Here is a 15,480-nt window from a genome sequence, read left to right as displayed (position 1 = left end):
ATTAGATAAATGTATAGTTACTGATAGCTATTTTTGTAAACCAATATATTTATGCCACAGATTCCTGATTAAATACTACTAGTAGGTACTGAATAATAAAACCTATCTTATTTTCTTGAACTGGCTCGACCTTTTGCGATAATACTTATAAATAACTGTATGTACGCGTGATAAAAATGGGATTCCTTGAAATATTGTTTTTTTTTACATGTCAAGCAATTAATGTATAGGTATATTAAATAATATTAATTATATTTCACTTACAAATACGAATATCAAGTCTCTTTGTGATAAGGCAATTGGTAAAGATCTTAAAGTCGAAATCTAGTTATATCAATTGCAAAAACATGTACCTATATTTAGACATGGTTTTGATATTAATTGAAGAAATAAAAGAGAACATTGCATATATGTAGGTACGCGAAAGATGCGACCGTACAAAAAAAAACACAAAGAAAAACTGTCACTATCGCTTTGCTTATAGGTATCTGTGAATTAAAATATTTACGTCACCCTAGCGGGTAGCGGGCGTAGCCGCGAGGAGAAAATCTCACTTCCTGGCCAAGGCAAGACGTAAAACTTTAGACAAACCACGGGCATCGTTAGGGCAGGCCTAAAATTATCAATAGGTAGTCAAAAACAAAGAACTCACGCTGTTTCAAAACATCAGCACTTGAACAACTCTGACATTTCGTCCACTTGAGTACCGCACAGACACCAATAACCAATGCACAACATGGAACCTGAGACACGCAAAGTTCCGCTTCGCCTCACTCAATGCTCGAGCACCTACAACCTACTCGCATCGGAATCCAACAATTGTTATCTAGTAGATAAGATTTGTTAATCTCAATGACGCAATAGCAATGCGAACTGTTTATGGACTTTGGCTAGGACTAGACAATTATAGCGATGTTCCACGCAAGTTATTGTTTTGTATGTGACTATGTATAATCATTTACATTTTCATGTAATAACTAATTTTGTTATACAAGGAGGCAAAATTGTTGTTGAACTTCTCGTGTTAATATTTATCATTCAAAATCATGTCTTGAAATTCAATTCTGTCAGCCAACACGAGGCTCAAAATTTGCAACAAATTATTACTTTGCCACTCTTGTGGATAAATTGCATACCTATAGGTAAGTTGTATGAGGAGTAAGATTAATAAATCATAATATTCAATAGGTACATACATCGTTACAAAAAATACTCCATAGATACTGGTACAATACAACATTTTCGACATCAATATTTACGATGTTCCCAGTTTCAACTTCTAAATAGTTCTTAATCCCGGGTATTTCAAAAAGTTTGAAACCCTCATAATTATATCGTATTTTTAACTCAGTGTAAAAACTAAATTACTCTGGTTCATTCAGTTCAATAAGTAACAATTGAGGATCGATAATTGCCGCAGCTCAATTAAAATCAATTGCCTTTTCATTTCGCCCTATCGCGAACTTTGAAACCATTGCTTTTTACGATTATGGACTTGACTAAGGCATGTTTATTTTTGACGGATGTATTCTGACCTTAGTACTAAGCCACCTTTGGACTACTGGGCGAGCAGGGTGAGTAACTAATACATATACTTACAAAACAATTACGCTGGACACGTAATTCGAGAGTATGTATTAGGTATTTTAATGCAAGAAATATAACTATGAATGAAAACGGATTATATCGCTTATATTGAATTCAAAATACATCCCGACATTTCGAACCCTTTACAGCGTTCGTGGTCAACGGGTGACGAGTAACGTTGGGATGTGTTTTAAAATTATACAGGATATAATCCGTTTCCATAATTCTATTTCATGAGTGGGTACCACTATCGCGGTAACCGAACCGAACACAATATTATATACCCATGGACAAAATTTATAGTAAAGCAAAAAAATATATACTGAATTACAGAACCTAACTTAGTACTTTCAAAATTAGTAATTACACTTTTTTTTGCGTTCCTCTAAATTGGTCCATGAGTGTATTTTAACGCAGCTTATTCCTTTTTGGCTCGGAACACAGAAATGATAATAAAGCCTTTAGTGGCTGGTAGTTCAATTAATATATATTTTATCACTTATCAGGGTAATTTGGCGGGAAACGGATTTTTATAAACAGGACTTTACTGCAACACATTACTGTCGACACACATTACGCCAATTATTCTCAAATGCGAGTAATACTGTTAATTAACTTTCCGCAATTAACACTTTCAGTGCCAAGCTGCTTAATAACCATATTAAATGTATCCGCCTGGCAGGTTCTTGGACTTCTTGGCAACGATAGTATTAACATTATGCCTCCGGCTGCGTATTGAGATAAAAATATTTCACTCGTTTCTTTCAAATAATCGAACTTCACACCATGTTTGAAAGGTTTGATTTAAAATGTACATAATCATTATAATTAGGTAATACTACTTATAAGCCCTTTACAGTCAGACCGCCTGTTGTTACCTGGTTCCTTCTATTTTCCGTTAAAATTTCTTTGTAGTTTTACATGTAATTATTTAAACTGTAAAATTATTGGTGCAATAAATATTATTTACTTACTTACAGTTGGACTCTGAACTATCCTGAGGCTTTCAAGGTACCTTTTAATGACATAATAAATAAGATTAAACAATGATACGACTGAACATTGTCCTTACCTTTAATAGACGAGCATTAGCAGCGTAGAACCATCACCTTCATGCACTTCTGTAACAATACAAACAAAGACAAGTTAATAAAAATCTATTTAAAGTCATAAACAATCGATCCAGTAAACATATTAGCCCTAAGAACTAAGAATATCTACATCCTAAAAGGTATAGCCATTCAATCACTTTTTACGATGAGGTGAAACAATCATCGATCGCCATATTCATACAGCCAATTACAGTACCATATATCAACAGCTGCAAAAATTGATCGGGTATAAGAAAAGAATAAAGTATTCGCTCGAATGATCTCAGGCTTGGAGTAAAAGAGGACAATGGCCCGAGCCCGAACAGCTGTTAGTAGCTCGGCGCACTATTATTACACAACATAGGTAAAACATCGTACGATACAAAGCGTCTTTCCGATTGGAGAGTTGCAGCAAGGAACCTGTCTCACCCACAGTCGCAAGGACGCACCTTTCGAGACGATATTTATCGCTATGGTCACTTTTTGCGACAATGGCTATCTTGTCGAAGAGACAGAACAAAGAATCGTCTGTGAGAAAATTATGAATCCAAGTAACGTAGTCACAGTGAAAGAGTTGCAGTAATTTAATCACAGTTCGCCATTCAGAGCTCGATATCGGAGCATAGGTTATCGGGTAGATTGTACCATCTTTATGAGCAGCCCGGGCCATCTGGAGGCACATGCAGATTTTAATATGTGATATTAATCTGCGTCATGCTGACTCTACTACTGTAACTGTCATAAATGTATCATGTTGGGATCATATTTTTCAAATCTGAATGCGCCTCCTGCTTTGGTGTGCCGTAAGGACCACTTTTACCACTAAAATGATTAGTTGATTACTTGTCCTACAGGCCCCCATTGTCCGTTTAACGAACAAGTGTCACCATTTCCTTTTATGATAAAAATGTAATAATTATAATTATATCACTTTAAAAAAGGAAGTTGTTGAATGAACTGTTCTCGCAGTTCCAATTACGTAATATTCAAAGAATAATGTACTTAAAATATTGGCATTAAGTTTAAATGTCACCATATTCAACTTTTAATGGACCATCAGGGCGTTCCCTCAGCCTTCGTTGTCATCTCACTACCATGTATAGAAATAACATATGAAGCTATCTGTGACTCATGCCGAAGAAACAATATGTCAAGGCTTAAAACTTAATGCGAATTCACCTGAAACGAAACTACATGACTTCCTTTACAAATAAGGTAATCGTGACTTACAATATGTCCAGTCCATATGCAAAGTAAACTTACGTCATATTATTATTCATAAATTGAATCGTTGACAAGGTTACAAAGTATGAGGTAACTGATAAGAACAGATTGACATTGATTTGACTCTGCGCTGTGTAAATATGTTTAGATGCATTTACTTATGCAGATAAGAACATTTTTAAACATATTTTGAGAGTACACATAAAACAGTCATCTGTTGGATATTTATATACCTACCTACCTATAAGTATGGTATCATTAAGAATATTTTTCTAGTAAAGGGGTATAATTAAGAAATTTGTTGTTAACAGTCCAATTAGCAAATCAATACGAAAATATCTAGGAAAGGAAATGTCCACGATTGATGAGCAGTGTTTTTGCATTACTGTCTGTTCACAGAGGTTGGATTCATTATTAAACTTCAACATTATATTTACCTAGTATTCTTTTATTTAGTTACCTATGTCCTTATCCTTTTCCCTTCATAGGATAGACAGGTGTCCAAAATTAAGCAAATTTGAACCAAGCTTAATTTTTTTAAAGAGTATAAATAATGGTTGGAAATAATATTCCCCTTTGCCTTAGTGTTTATAAACGCGATTAGGCCTATAAATATTTCTTTGCAACCATAACCAACACATCAGATGTTACAATTACGATCGTATAGCGATACGATATATAGATATCATAATCTTTCTGACGTGATAGACATATCATAAAAACGAAACGTATTAAACTTGAAAATCTATCCAGATGAATTCCGAATCATGAAGGCGGATCTAACAAGACAGCGTGATCTTACATCGTTACAAGTTATCGCTCGTGAATCAATATCTTTTAAATTCGACTTAACGGGGCATAACCTCAAGAGCATCATAAACAAATTAATAAATAACCATGGTCCGGTAGACTCTCTTAGATAATGCTCTTTATACAGTATCATCTAGTCTTGCAGGTAGTTACGAGTAACGGTACCTACGTACAAACCGCTGCAAATACCGTACGGGACATCATAAACCAAAAATGGCTATCTACTACAGTTCGCTTTGCAAAATTCGGACGCATTTTTATCCGTAATTTTGCCTCAGCTACTAAGCAAGTTAACTTAATTTATACAAACGCAGCGATAAAGACTTCATCAAACATCTGCGTCCTAATTACCTAGATGAAATTGTTGATTAATGTGTTCTGTCGTTTAACACAACAGCTAATATGTTTATAAATCTTTATGTAGGCTTGGTAAAGGTTCATGATTCAGACAAAACGACACATTAGATGGAGATACGACATCATCGTCCGTTCCGTGACTTCAGCCATTTCCGATTTACGTTACTGCAAGGTTACACAAAAATTGGCCAAATAGGGGACATGATTACCTCCGTAAACATGAAGACGTAAATTAAGCGCGCAGATATCTGGTAGAAGATAAGAGAAATAAATAAGGGCTGCGTAAGGTTGGCCTGCTTTTTGAGTAGGGAAACAAGTTTACCATAATAATACGTTTCAATGAAATGTCCATATAAAAATACCCTTAAGATATTATTGAATACCTACATGAAGATTATGTTTTAAATATTAACGTTGTCTTGAGAATATCATTATATTGTCTTATTGTGTGAATTTAAATTTTTAAAGTAGAGACAGTTGCAACATACATCTAGGCTAGCAACCATCTATCACACTTCCGTCTGACACACTAAAGTCTCAGTGAATAGGAGTCGGTGGTCATTGACAGATGTGGAAGCGAGGTGAAAGTGTTTTAGCAAATAATGAGACCGTGGGTGGCATAATTGCAAATCTGTCTGTCATAAAGATCATGCTAATATTCGACGAATATAATTGCCTGACCATATTTCGTAATAGAACAAGGCAAAGGATATATGTGTAATGAAACATTTAGATTAAAGTACAATAGAATATGGTAAGCAATGATAACAATATGTATGCAACGTTTGCTGCTTTTGGTAGTCAGATAATCAGCACTGCAAATATTTATGCAAATGAAAGCAAAAAAGAAGCCGATGATATTTGTATTCACAGCTTGACTACCGAATCGGACGTCATTGCAGACGTGTAGATGACTGGGCTAGTTAGTAATCAAGATGTTCTTGATTTAAATTACCTGAACGTAATAATTGGTAATAATTGGCTTAAGCGACGGAGTAAATCTACAAGAAACATTTTATAATCCTATCATCATAAATAAGCCTTACAATGTATACTTTTTGCTTTTAACGCGCTAAACGTCTGATGAGCTAAACTTGATTAAGATTTATAGTGACCGCATATGGAGTGTTAGGAAAAAAATACACGAGCCCTCTCCATTACTATGGAAAGCATTCCAACGTATAACTTTTTATGTCAACTGTACTTAAAGTGGTCGGTGTGGAATCCTGCTACTAATACGACTAGTATTGTTGCGAAAAAAATGTTTTGTTAGTAGAGTGTGTAGAGACATGTAACGCTCTCACGTTGCATATATTGATTGCTTGTGTTTATCCTGAGGGATACGAGGCGTGCGAAATTGGCAGTATTTGTGGTCGCTGTAGTTACGCATTGGTGCGTAAATTGCAAGCGAGTACATGTAATCTATCTGGCTAAGACTCATTAGCCAGCACGCAAGCCCGCCCGTCGTGGGAACTGGAAATGCACTATTTCTAGCTACATCTGCCCATACGCATCGGAACGGTTCAATTCTTCGAACGAGACAAAAACCATTAGCTTTTTTGTTTAGGGATCAGGTTTAATGTCATCTCTTGGTGGTCTTTATTTAGATCAGAGTTACGGGATTGTCCTAAACCCATGAAATCAAAATGGATTTCGTTTCAAATTAGACACTCGTAAATCGTGATCCTTGGTGATAATATTTTATCGGTGGGTTACGGATTTATCAGCGGCTTAATGATTTAGTTTTGACTTTAATTTAATATCTACTAAATGCGTGTGCAGTCAAAACGATCTTATACGCAATTTATAATTTGAATCCCCGTAATTTATAAGAAAAGATAAGTTGACTAATAGAACAATTTTAATCGCATTTCTTAACGGCATCTTGGTGAACAAAAAACGTCCGTTCGAAGTTATTCGAGGGGCGGTGCGTAAAGGGACCTTAGAGCCGTGGTGTCGGAGGTCCTGTAAACATAATGCAAAGGAAACGGTTTTTTGTCCGGAGCGGGCGTCGGAGTGACGGGGCCAGGTAGGAATTTCTCTGCCCGATATTATCTTGGTTACTTACGGCAAACTCCACTATCTTCTAACAGAGTGTTTGCATAAACATGGGTGACCTTACCGTTTGCATACGTGACTGCGATACATCTACGAGTATGTATTGTATACCTATTTGTAGGAAGTGCGTTTACACAGTACAAAATTTGTACCTTCTTTCTTCTTTTTACTCCGTACTTCTATGGCACCGTTGGAGCAGATCCTTTAACTGTGGCTTTGCAGACAGATTTTTCCTACCGACAATTCTACCTTGAATTTCTTCTGCAACATTTCGTACCTACTACAGAAAACTTAAAATTTGTACAATTTTTTGTGCAAAAATATACAAATAATACGAGTACATAAGCAATTAATCTACATATGTATTCCGTGCCATGTTATTTGCATTGTTTTTAGGTCGTCCTTGGTATAATATGTCAACATTAACAAAAGCTTGTTACGTGTTTTTTCGACCCTAACCCGCTCCGTCCCTCGACGTACAATATTAATGTGTACCACGCGGTACTTTAGACCTTGAATAGCATTAGGAGTCGGGTCAACTAAATTCACGCGGGTTTAAATATTTATTGTACAGTTGAACAGACTTGCCGAATACGATTTACTTCTATTATATAAACGGTTTCAATTCTGGATGACTAAATAAAGGGGATTAAACTTTATTTTTTCGGCTTATTCTCTATACATAGGAAAGTAAATACATACATATACTTATGACAGTTTTACAACAACATAAATCATAATTATCAAATATTTTTTGTACGACCGTATACTTTTTTTCAACGTGAGTAATTTCATCTTTATATAATATAACACTTGATTATTTGAAGTTGGCTTCTTCCTGATCACAACCAACTCAAAAATGGTAAAAAAACAATTTGTATTAAATACTTTCCATAACCAAAAGACTTCTCCAATCAGTCAATAACTTAAACCTAAGCTTTCCAAAAATACTACGCTATTTGTGTGGTAGTAGAAACTGTAGGTCTTATCTAAATCACAATCGATGATGACATTCTACAAATATGGGCTTGACAGAACTTTGCTGAATGCAAATTATTTAACAAATTGTAATTCCTCTTGTAATAATTAGTTGACGCCACAGTTGTATTTAGATACATTGTGATGTTGATGCAATGAAAAAATTCACCACACGTACCGAATCTAACTTGAGATGCAAACACACGCCTTTATCCGTGCGTTAGACATCTGCTCCTACAAAATTTGCACACGCAATGCTGCCTCAAAATATGCATAAATACCTAATCACATTAAAATATGGACGGAAGTTCAAATAAATTATTAACGCCCAATCAGCTAACGCGTCCTAAATGCAGACCTCAAGTGAGACTTATATTAAGTTGCGTCTACCATCTAATAAACGTATTTTCTCTCGTTGTTCAAGACAAATAGTCTAGGTGAAGTTAATGGCAATTTTATGACCTACGCGTAGCTGCATGCAGCCATAATGAGCTGCGTATGGCGGCTCGAGTAATGGACCTCATCAGTCGCCGTCTCGCGACTGGCTTCACTGCGTAATTAGCTAAAAGGCGAATGTCTCCACCGCCATTTTCGGTGACACTTAGCCAAATACGCGCCGAGGTATGCCCGCACAGACCAGAATAATTCTCTCCCCGTTATAACTGTCGTACCTCCAGGTCAAACATCTGTTTTTTTACTCCCAATATTTCTCAATTTGCGCAAAAATGTTCTTATACATTTACTGAAGTTAGTTATGTAAAGAATCATTCGCGCGCATCGCTGAACTACTGACTTAAATAAAACTAGAAAGTCTTGCGATTGACTGCTCATTTACACTGGCGTCAATTTCGCGAAGAATAGATCTAATCATCTAACATCTCTAAAGCTTTGATTACTTTTTATGAGGCAATCCATCAATAAACAAGGATTATACCTATTTTTATTATTATTGCTCACCATTGTGAGACATGGTGAGCAAGTTTCGCACTTTCTAGCTGCTAATTTCCTGCGTTTACTGTTGAGAACAGATTCTTGGTCATAAACGTCGAAGTTAAATAATGCAGTGTCGCGATGTAATCAAACGGCTATTTGTGAGATTTGATTCCTTGCTTTGGAAAGCAGGAATATGAAACGATTGGAGAGCGGCGCGGCGCGGCGTGGGCGGTGGAGCGCATTGTCAAAGCAACGAAGATCTACGTACTAGCTGAAGGCTGTAGCCATTTGTGAAACGACCGATCGGACGACAAATCAACAGGCAGCCACAGGCAGTGGTAATTGACGTCGTACCTACTTATAGAACAGGTTCTGTTGAATGAAATATAATTCTAAGAACAAATTCAATTCGACGTGATTTAGGTATAATTAGGGTTTGCAATCCGGATCCGAAATGTATGCAATTATCCGGATCTGGATCCGGATCCGCGGATCTTCCCATACATTTCGGATCCGTCGTGCAAACCCTAGGTATAATATGTATTGGCGCGGCACTATTCTGAGAGAATTCTATTGTCATAACGATTTTCAGAAATTAACGCATGCGGACATATTGTTGTTAAAAAAAAAGAGTAGAACCACTGCCGCTTCGTTTTACGTAGCGACACAGTGGCGCCACTGCGACATCGACAATTAAGAAATCACAATGGTAAGATAAGGTTACTTTCTAGAATTTACATAGCCATTAGTAATAAAAGAGCCGGCAACACTCAAAAGTAATTGTAAAGCTAGAGTCGTTACAGGACTGGTTGTAGGAACCAGTCGTGTCCTACGTCTCGCCCACAGCGAGTAGGCGACGCGATCGCCTCCGAGCATTCCTAGTATCCATGCCGTTCTTTGATCCCGCTGATGAGTCGGACATAGTAGACAAACCAGTGGAGGAGGACCACAGAGTGAGAGTTTATGTAGATTTCAAATTGAATAACAAAGTACCTAGTACTACTTATGTAAGCCAAATCATATCCTTAATATTACGTCACATAAATTTGAGAGGCATTTTTATAATGGTACAGCTACACTTATGAAAGAATTCCATTCATAAAGTGGGGACGCTCTTTTGAAGCTGTGTGTACCTACGTCCTAAGAGTTCGCTGTTTAATCTATTGGAATATCACCTGGTGCCCAGTCATATCCCTCATCCTAACGGAAAACATTTCTCACTTATTAACACGACATCTATGGCGTTTCTAGATTTCCTAACACGGTTACTTGCCATCAATGCGTGGATAAGGCAGGCGGTTGAAGGAATTTGTTTATCGATACCATTCCAAAAGTTACGATAACTTGCTTGTACTTAATGCTCGTAGAGAGACAATAATGACCACATTCCTATGGAACAGAAAGTAATGTAACTCACATTTTTCTCAGAAATTCTTTATTGTCATTCCAGTGGAGAGTTCTCCTAAAAGTGAGCATATTGAAATAAGCTGAATAAACGATAAATATACAAAAGCTTCAGGTACCTATATTATGTTTGAGTAATTCTATAAACTACAAATGTTTACTTACAGATCCTTGGGATGAACTGGAAAATTGCTACCGTAATTATAACATGCGAGGATTGTATATTGTTCAGTGCAAGTAGAAGTAGTAGATATTAAAGCGGGTATACCCGCTTTAATATCTACTACTTCTACTTGCATTCAATTATTATTAATTATTAATTATTATTAATTAATATATTAAATACCTATAATTAAGGTGGTAATAGCGGTGGTTGTGGTTATCTTCAAGGCACATGTGAACGAAAAATACTACAATACATTTGCAATACAAATTCTACACACTATTTATCGGACAGCTGCCTGTTTTTAATCTTCTCAGTAGGTATGGATTTTCTAATTATTGCAAATGTCTAATTGATAGTCATGTAAAAATAAATCATCTAACTTAAGAATCAAATAAAAAAAAATAACTAATACATTTACGTATAGGTGAACCAGGATCTATTGAGGGTGCGCCATGTTGCGGAATTTCACTGGAACTAATTTTTTCATACTACACTGAATTGTCACCCTATACGTGAGAATAACAGCGCCCTCTTGACAATTATCATATATTACTGGTCAGGCTATACATACATACATTTACTTAACAAAATGATCACAAATAAATAATAAGAAGGGTCAAAGTAAATAATAGAAATATTGGCTCTGTGAACAATCGAAAACACGCGCGGTATACGCATAGTTAAGTACTTTTTTTTTATTAGCTATACAAGACATTCATCCCAAGTTGGTCGTTTGATTGCACGTATAAAAATACCTCTCATGATCTGAAATGGGACCGGTCGCAATTTCTTAGTAAACAGGTCGATCATACTAGAAAGATCGGGGGTCACTAAGATAAGACTGGGTCAGGATGAGATGAGTCTTGAGTACCTATTCGAAGAGACGCCTGAGATCAGCAGTTCAGTGTGATAATAATGATGATCATAAATAAAATTCTTAGTAATAAAAAGTAGAGCTCAGGTAATCCAAAGTTGCCCTTGCAATCTTGTAGCTGTTGTAGAGTGGTTGCGGATTCTCTCAGATTTTAATGATCAAAGTGGCCCTCAAGCCGATTTATAATATCACGAGAGTGAGTCCACGCCATCAATTACAGCATATTTCGAGTTCTGCTAACTCCTTGTGTTTTTGCTTCAGATCGACTCCTCGAGTCGCGCGCCGCCTCGTCTCTGAATCTTGATCAGTACGGAAGACGCCATTTGGACCTTATATAGACAAGACGGGCCCAAGCTAGTATTCCAAGTATTCTAGTAAAGATAAAAGTGGCCCCTTAACAAGCAAAATAATGAATGCTATTCGGCGACGCCCGTTAGGTTTTATCAAATTTTTGTGTTGCGGTTCACTGCCAAGGCTTGTGCGTGTTGCGTTTTAATAGTAGTTTTATCAAAAACTGCCACAAAAATACCGTAAATACTATAGTAATTAAATTCCTAACGTTCCAAATTGCCAATTTTTAATTAAGTAGACTTCCCTATCTCCTTTTAAAACACACTCGATACATTTTTTTCTTCACTGACCTATCCGACCCCTAACACAAAAATTAATTTGTACCTACTGTGAATAGAGAGAGAGAGAGAGTAGGGAACTGAAATTGAATATATAAATGAATGGGCGATAATAGATAAATAACAGCCACTTTTTTTTCCCCAGATTTCATCGATTGGGATATACGTAATATTAATATTGCGTAAGTTGCAGTGCATCGCTATGGTACGAGGTAAAGATTAAGTAGAAAAAAGTTCTGACTGAGCTTTTTCTATTAAAATTTGTATATTATATTACTACTGTTTCATTCAGTCATTGATATACGATTTTTATCAATTGGACAATAAGGTAGGCGTGTAGTTAATGCTATGCGCGTTCACACGGTTTTTATACACCGTGTTCAATTTTGAAAGTGTAAGTGTGCTGGTCAAGGTATCTTTGTTGCTTCGGAGTGCAATGAACTGTCAAAAGTCATCGTCGCCCAACTGTCAAAGAATCCATTGTATAGTGTCATGGGAGTAAGGCGTATATTGACTTCTCAATCAATCCCTGCTGTGTAAATAACCATTAGTTACACTTCACGGTAGGAGAGTGATTGGAGAATATGTTTTTCCAATTAAAATAATTGTGTGCATATTTGTCTTCGAGTCATAACCAAAGTTAACAAAACATCCTTTATTATTATTTAATTCAGTTTCTTATAATTACACCCCGTTATCTAATGCTCAGTTTGGGGGCAAATAGTGATGTTGCTTCACATTATTAGTCAATTCATATTTATCTATAAAGGGTCGTTTGTCAAAATAAAATTCTTATTTTGTGAAAGACATATTCCAGCTTTTTCATCAGATAGGACGGCGACAAATTATAGAATCGTACAGAGACGACTTATTAGGTACTAGGTGCTTAAAGTGTTGTATAAACCGTTTAAGTTCGGGGGTAAATATTAGTAGCAGGTGTAGTAGTAGCACTTTATTGTACATAAAACAAGTTACGTCATATGAAACGTATAATAAATAAAAGTTTTTTATTTCATAACAATTTTTAAAAAACACTATAGCAGAGCTCTGTTAAGTATGAATCAGATCTATTTATATGTTATTAAGTGAGTAAATCAACTTAATTTTTTATCGATATTGACTATCGCAACTGCCCCATCACTTGCCCCCAAATTGAGCATTAGATAACGGGGTGTACTTATAATACATAAATATATTAACCAAAGTCGTGACTCGATTTTGCACTAACCGTTTTCGCACCCACAATATAAGTGTAGTATTTTTTTGTAAGTATGACGCACTGAGTAAAATACAATAATGAACTGACGTGTAATTACCTACATTTGTGTATGTTGCATATTAAACTGTTATACTTGGCGTGATTGACATGATAAATATGATAAAATGATAGGGCTTTCGAATAAAAAAACAATCTGCAAGCAAATAATATTGTTATCTGTTACACACTCTCAATTATGCATACCTAAACTGTTTTCAGATGTTCACTTTGTTTGTCGGCGGTGCACGATGAAATTAAATAACAACCATAAATACATACCTACTAATAACAGCCACTGGAAAACTCAGTCAATTATTTAACGTATTCTCGCGCAATAGATTCTAAATTTAAACTGTTTTTCCAGCGACTATTACGGATGTTATGTGGCAGGGCAGAGCATAGGTATCAGTGATGTGATATGCTGTGCCCCGCGGTCAGGCAGTAATTAAATCACACATTTTATGACCTACACGAGCACGTTACGGCATGCTTTCATCATCTAATTTATGACTGTTAAAATGCATATCAAAACAATTATCTATGGCATGTTGTATTAAGTAGTATAAAATAATTATAAGTAGGTTATGATTATTCAGATAAGTGTTTTGATCTACACCTTAACCATCATTAATAATTTACTACGAATCCATGTGTTAACATAGTTTCTAAACCCTATAGAAAATGTGTTATTAATTAATACATGGGTTGTAGAAAATTATAAATATTTTATGACTTCCAGTAAACACAATTATATGCATGTCCGTAATAGATGAACTCATATCCTGGGTCAAGCACAAAACTGTGTTTACGTCTTTCTTGTAGACATACCCAAAAGTTAAGGGCTAGGTTAAGTTTCTTATTTAACCCTTACCCATATGAAAAGGTACTCCTTTTATTTGGATAAGTTAAGATAAAATCATTACCTATATCCCCACAAGAATAACTGTCCACAGAAGGCTTCAATATCAATTGGTTTAAGAGCGCTCCCACAAGGAAAGTCGAAATAATGCAAAATTGATGATATTCCTCGATGACATTCAGTACTTTACGCTCATTATTAGAAATAATGAGTACTTGTTCCAGTAAAAGCGTCTTCTTATCTTTAGGAATTACTTTGTAAATATTAGAAAAAGGACTTATTAAATTAGTAATGATTTTTTTTCTGATGGTCGTTTCCGAAAAACCACGTCTAGTACTGAATTGTCAGCTCGTATTTGTAAATGTTGAGAAGTTTACTCTGGTAAAGCTGGCTATTTTATATTACTAATACCCTGTACTTTAGGAATTACTTTTGACATTTTTCCTAAATACCTTTTAGAAAGAGAAAATCGAAGAAAAACAAACTCAATTTTCTCTCCGAAACAAGTGTCAATTCCTACGAAATTCTACTTAATATCGAAGTAATTTTCATACTCAAGCAATCTGCAGCGTTTGCTTATACTGTTGGTATACATTAGTGTTTATGAAATTCTACTATAATTTTTTGGCAATTTTTTGAAAACTTCTCTAATATTACCGATGACGCGCGGTCGTGAGCTCAGTGCCGCGGCAGAGCTTGTAGAGGTAGGACGTGTGTCGGTCGGCTCCGCACGTTTACAACGGCGTCGACGAGGTTTTTTATCGTTGTGTGCGGCAGGCGCCGTGTAAAATGCTATACTGTGTGCGTGACGCTGCGTGTAAACGGCGACTGAGAAACTTTGATCCTACTACTGTGTATTTGGTTTTATATAGTATAGTAATGCAACCTGATATTTTATAGGTACTAAATGAAAAAAATGGCTGAATACAAATGTTTTTGATGACATCTCAGAATATACATATATAGGTCCACATCCACAGTATAGGAGTCTGATGATGGAGCTGGAAGGTGGTCAACGGTACCAGTCAACCACGCAACTAAACCACTTCGTGTTTGGGCTCGTTTGATTCCTCTCAACGAGATCTTTGACACAAGATAGAACTCAGGGTCTGATGATGGAGCTGGAAGGTGGTCAACGGTACCAGTCAACCACGCAACTAAACCACTTCGTGTTTGGGCTCGTTTGATTCCTTTCAACGAGATCTTTGACACAAGATAGAACTCAGGGTCTGATGATGGAGCTGGAAGGTGG

The 15,480-nt window shown here is 36.1% G+C and overlaps 1 protein-coding gene across 1 annotated transcript in view; it reads right to left on the bottom strand.

Annotated features, from left to right (window-relative positions):
* The window catches only part of LOC134647268 (protein windpipe), a 53,283-nt gene that overhangs the window by 16,953 nt on the left and 20,850 nt on the right, over positions 1–15,480 (bottom strand). The window contains exon 2 of the mRNA XM_063501545.1: positions 2,660–2,708. The gene's annotated coding sequence lies outside the window, so the exon portion shown is untranslated. The remainder of the gene's footprint in view (positions 1–2,659; positions 2,709–15,480) is intronic.

This window comes from Cydia amplana, chromosome 4 (assembly GCF_948474715.1).
Source record: "Cydia amplana chromosome 4, ilCydAmpl1.1, whole genome shotgun sequence".
NCBI classification, from domain to species: domain Eukaryota; kingdom Metazoa; phylum Arthropoda; class Insecta; order Lepidoptera; family Tortricidae; genus Cydia; species Cydia amplana.
This window is presented reverse-complemented; position numbering and strand designations above follow the sequence as displayed.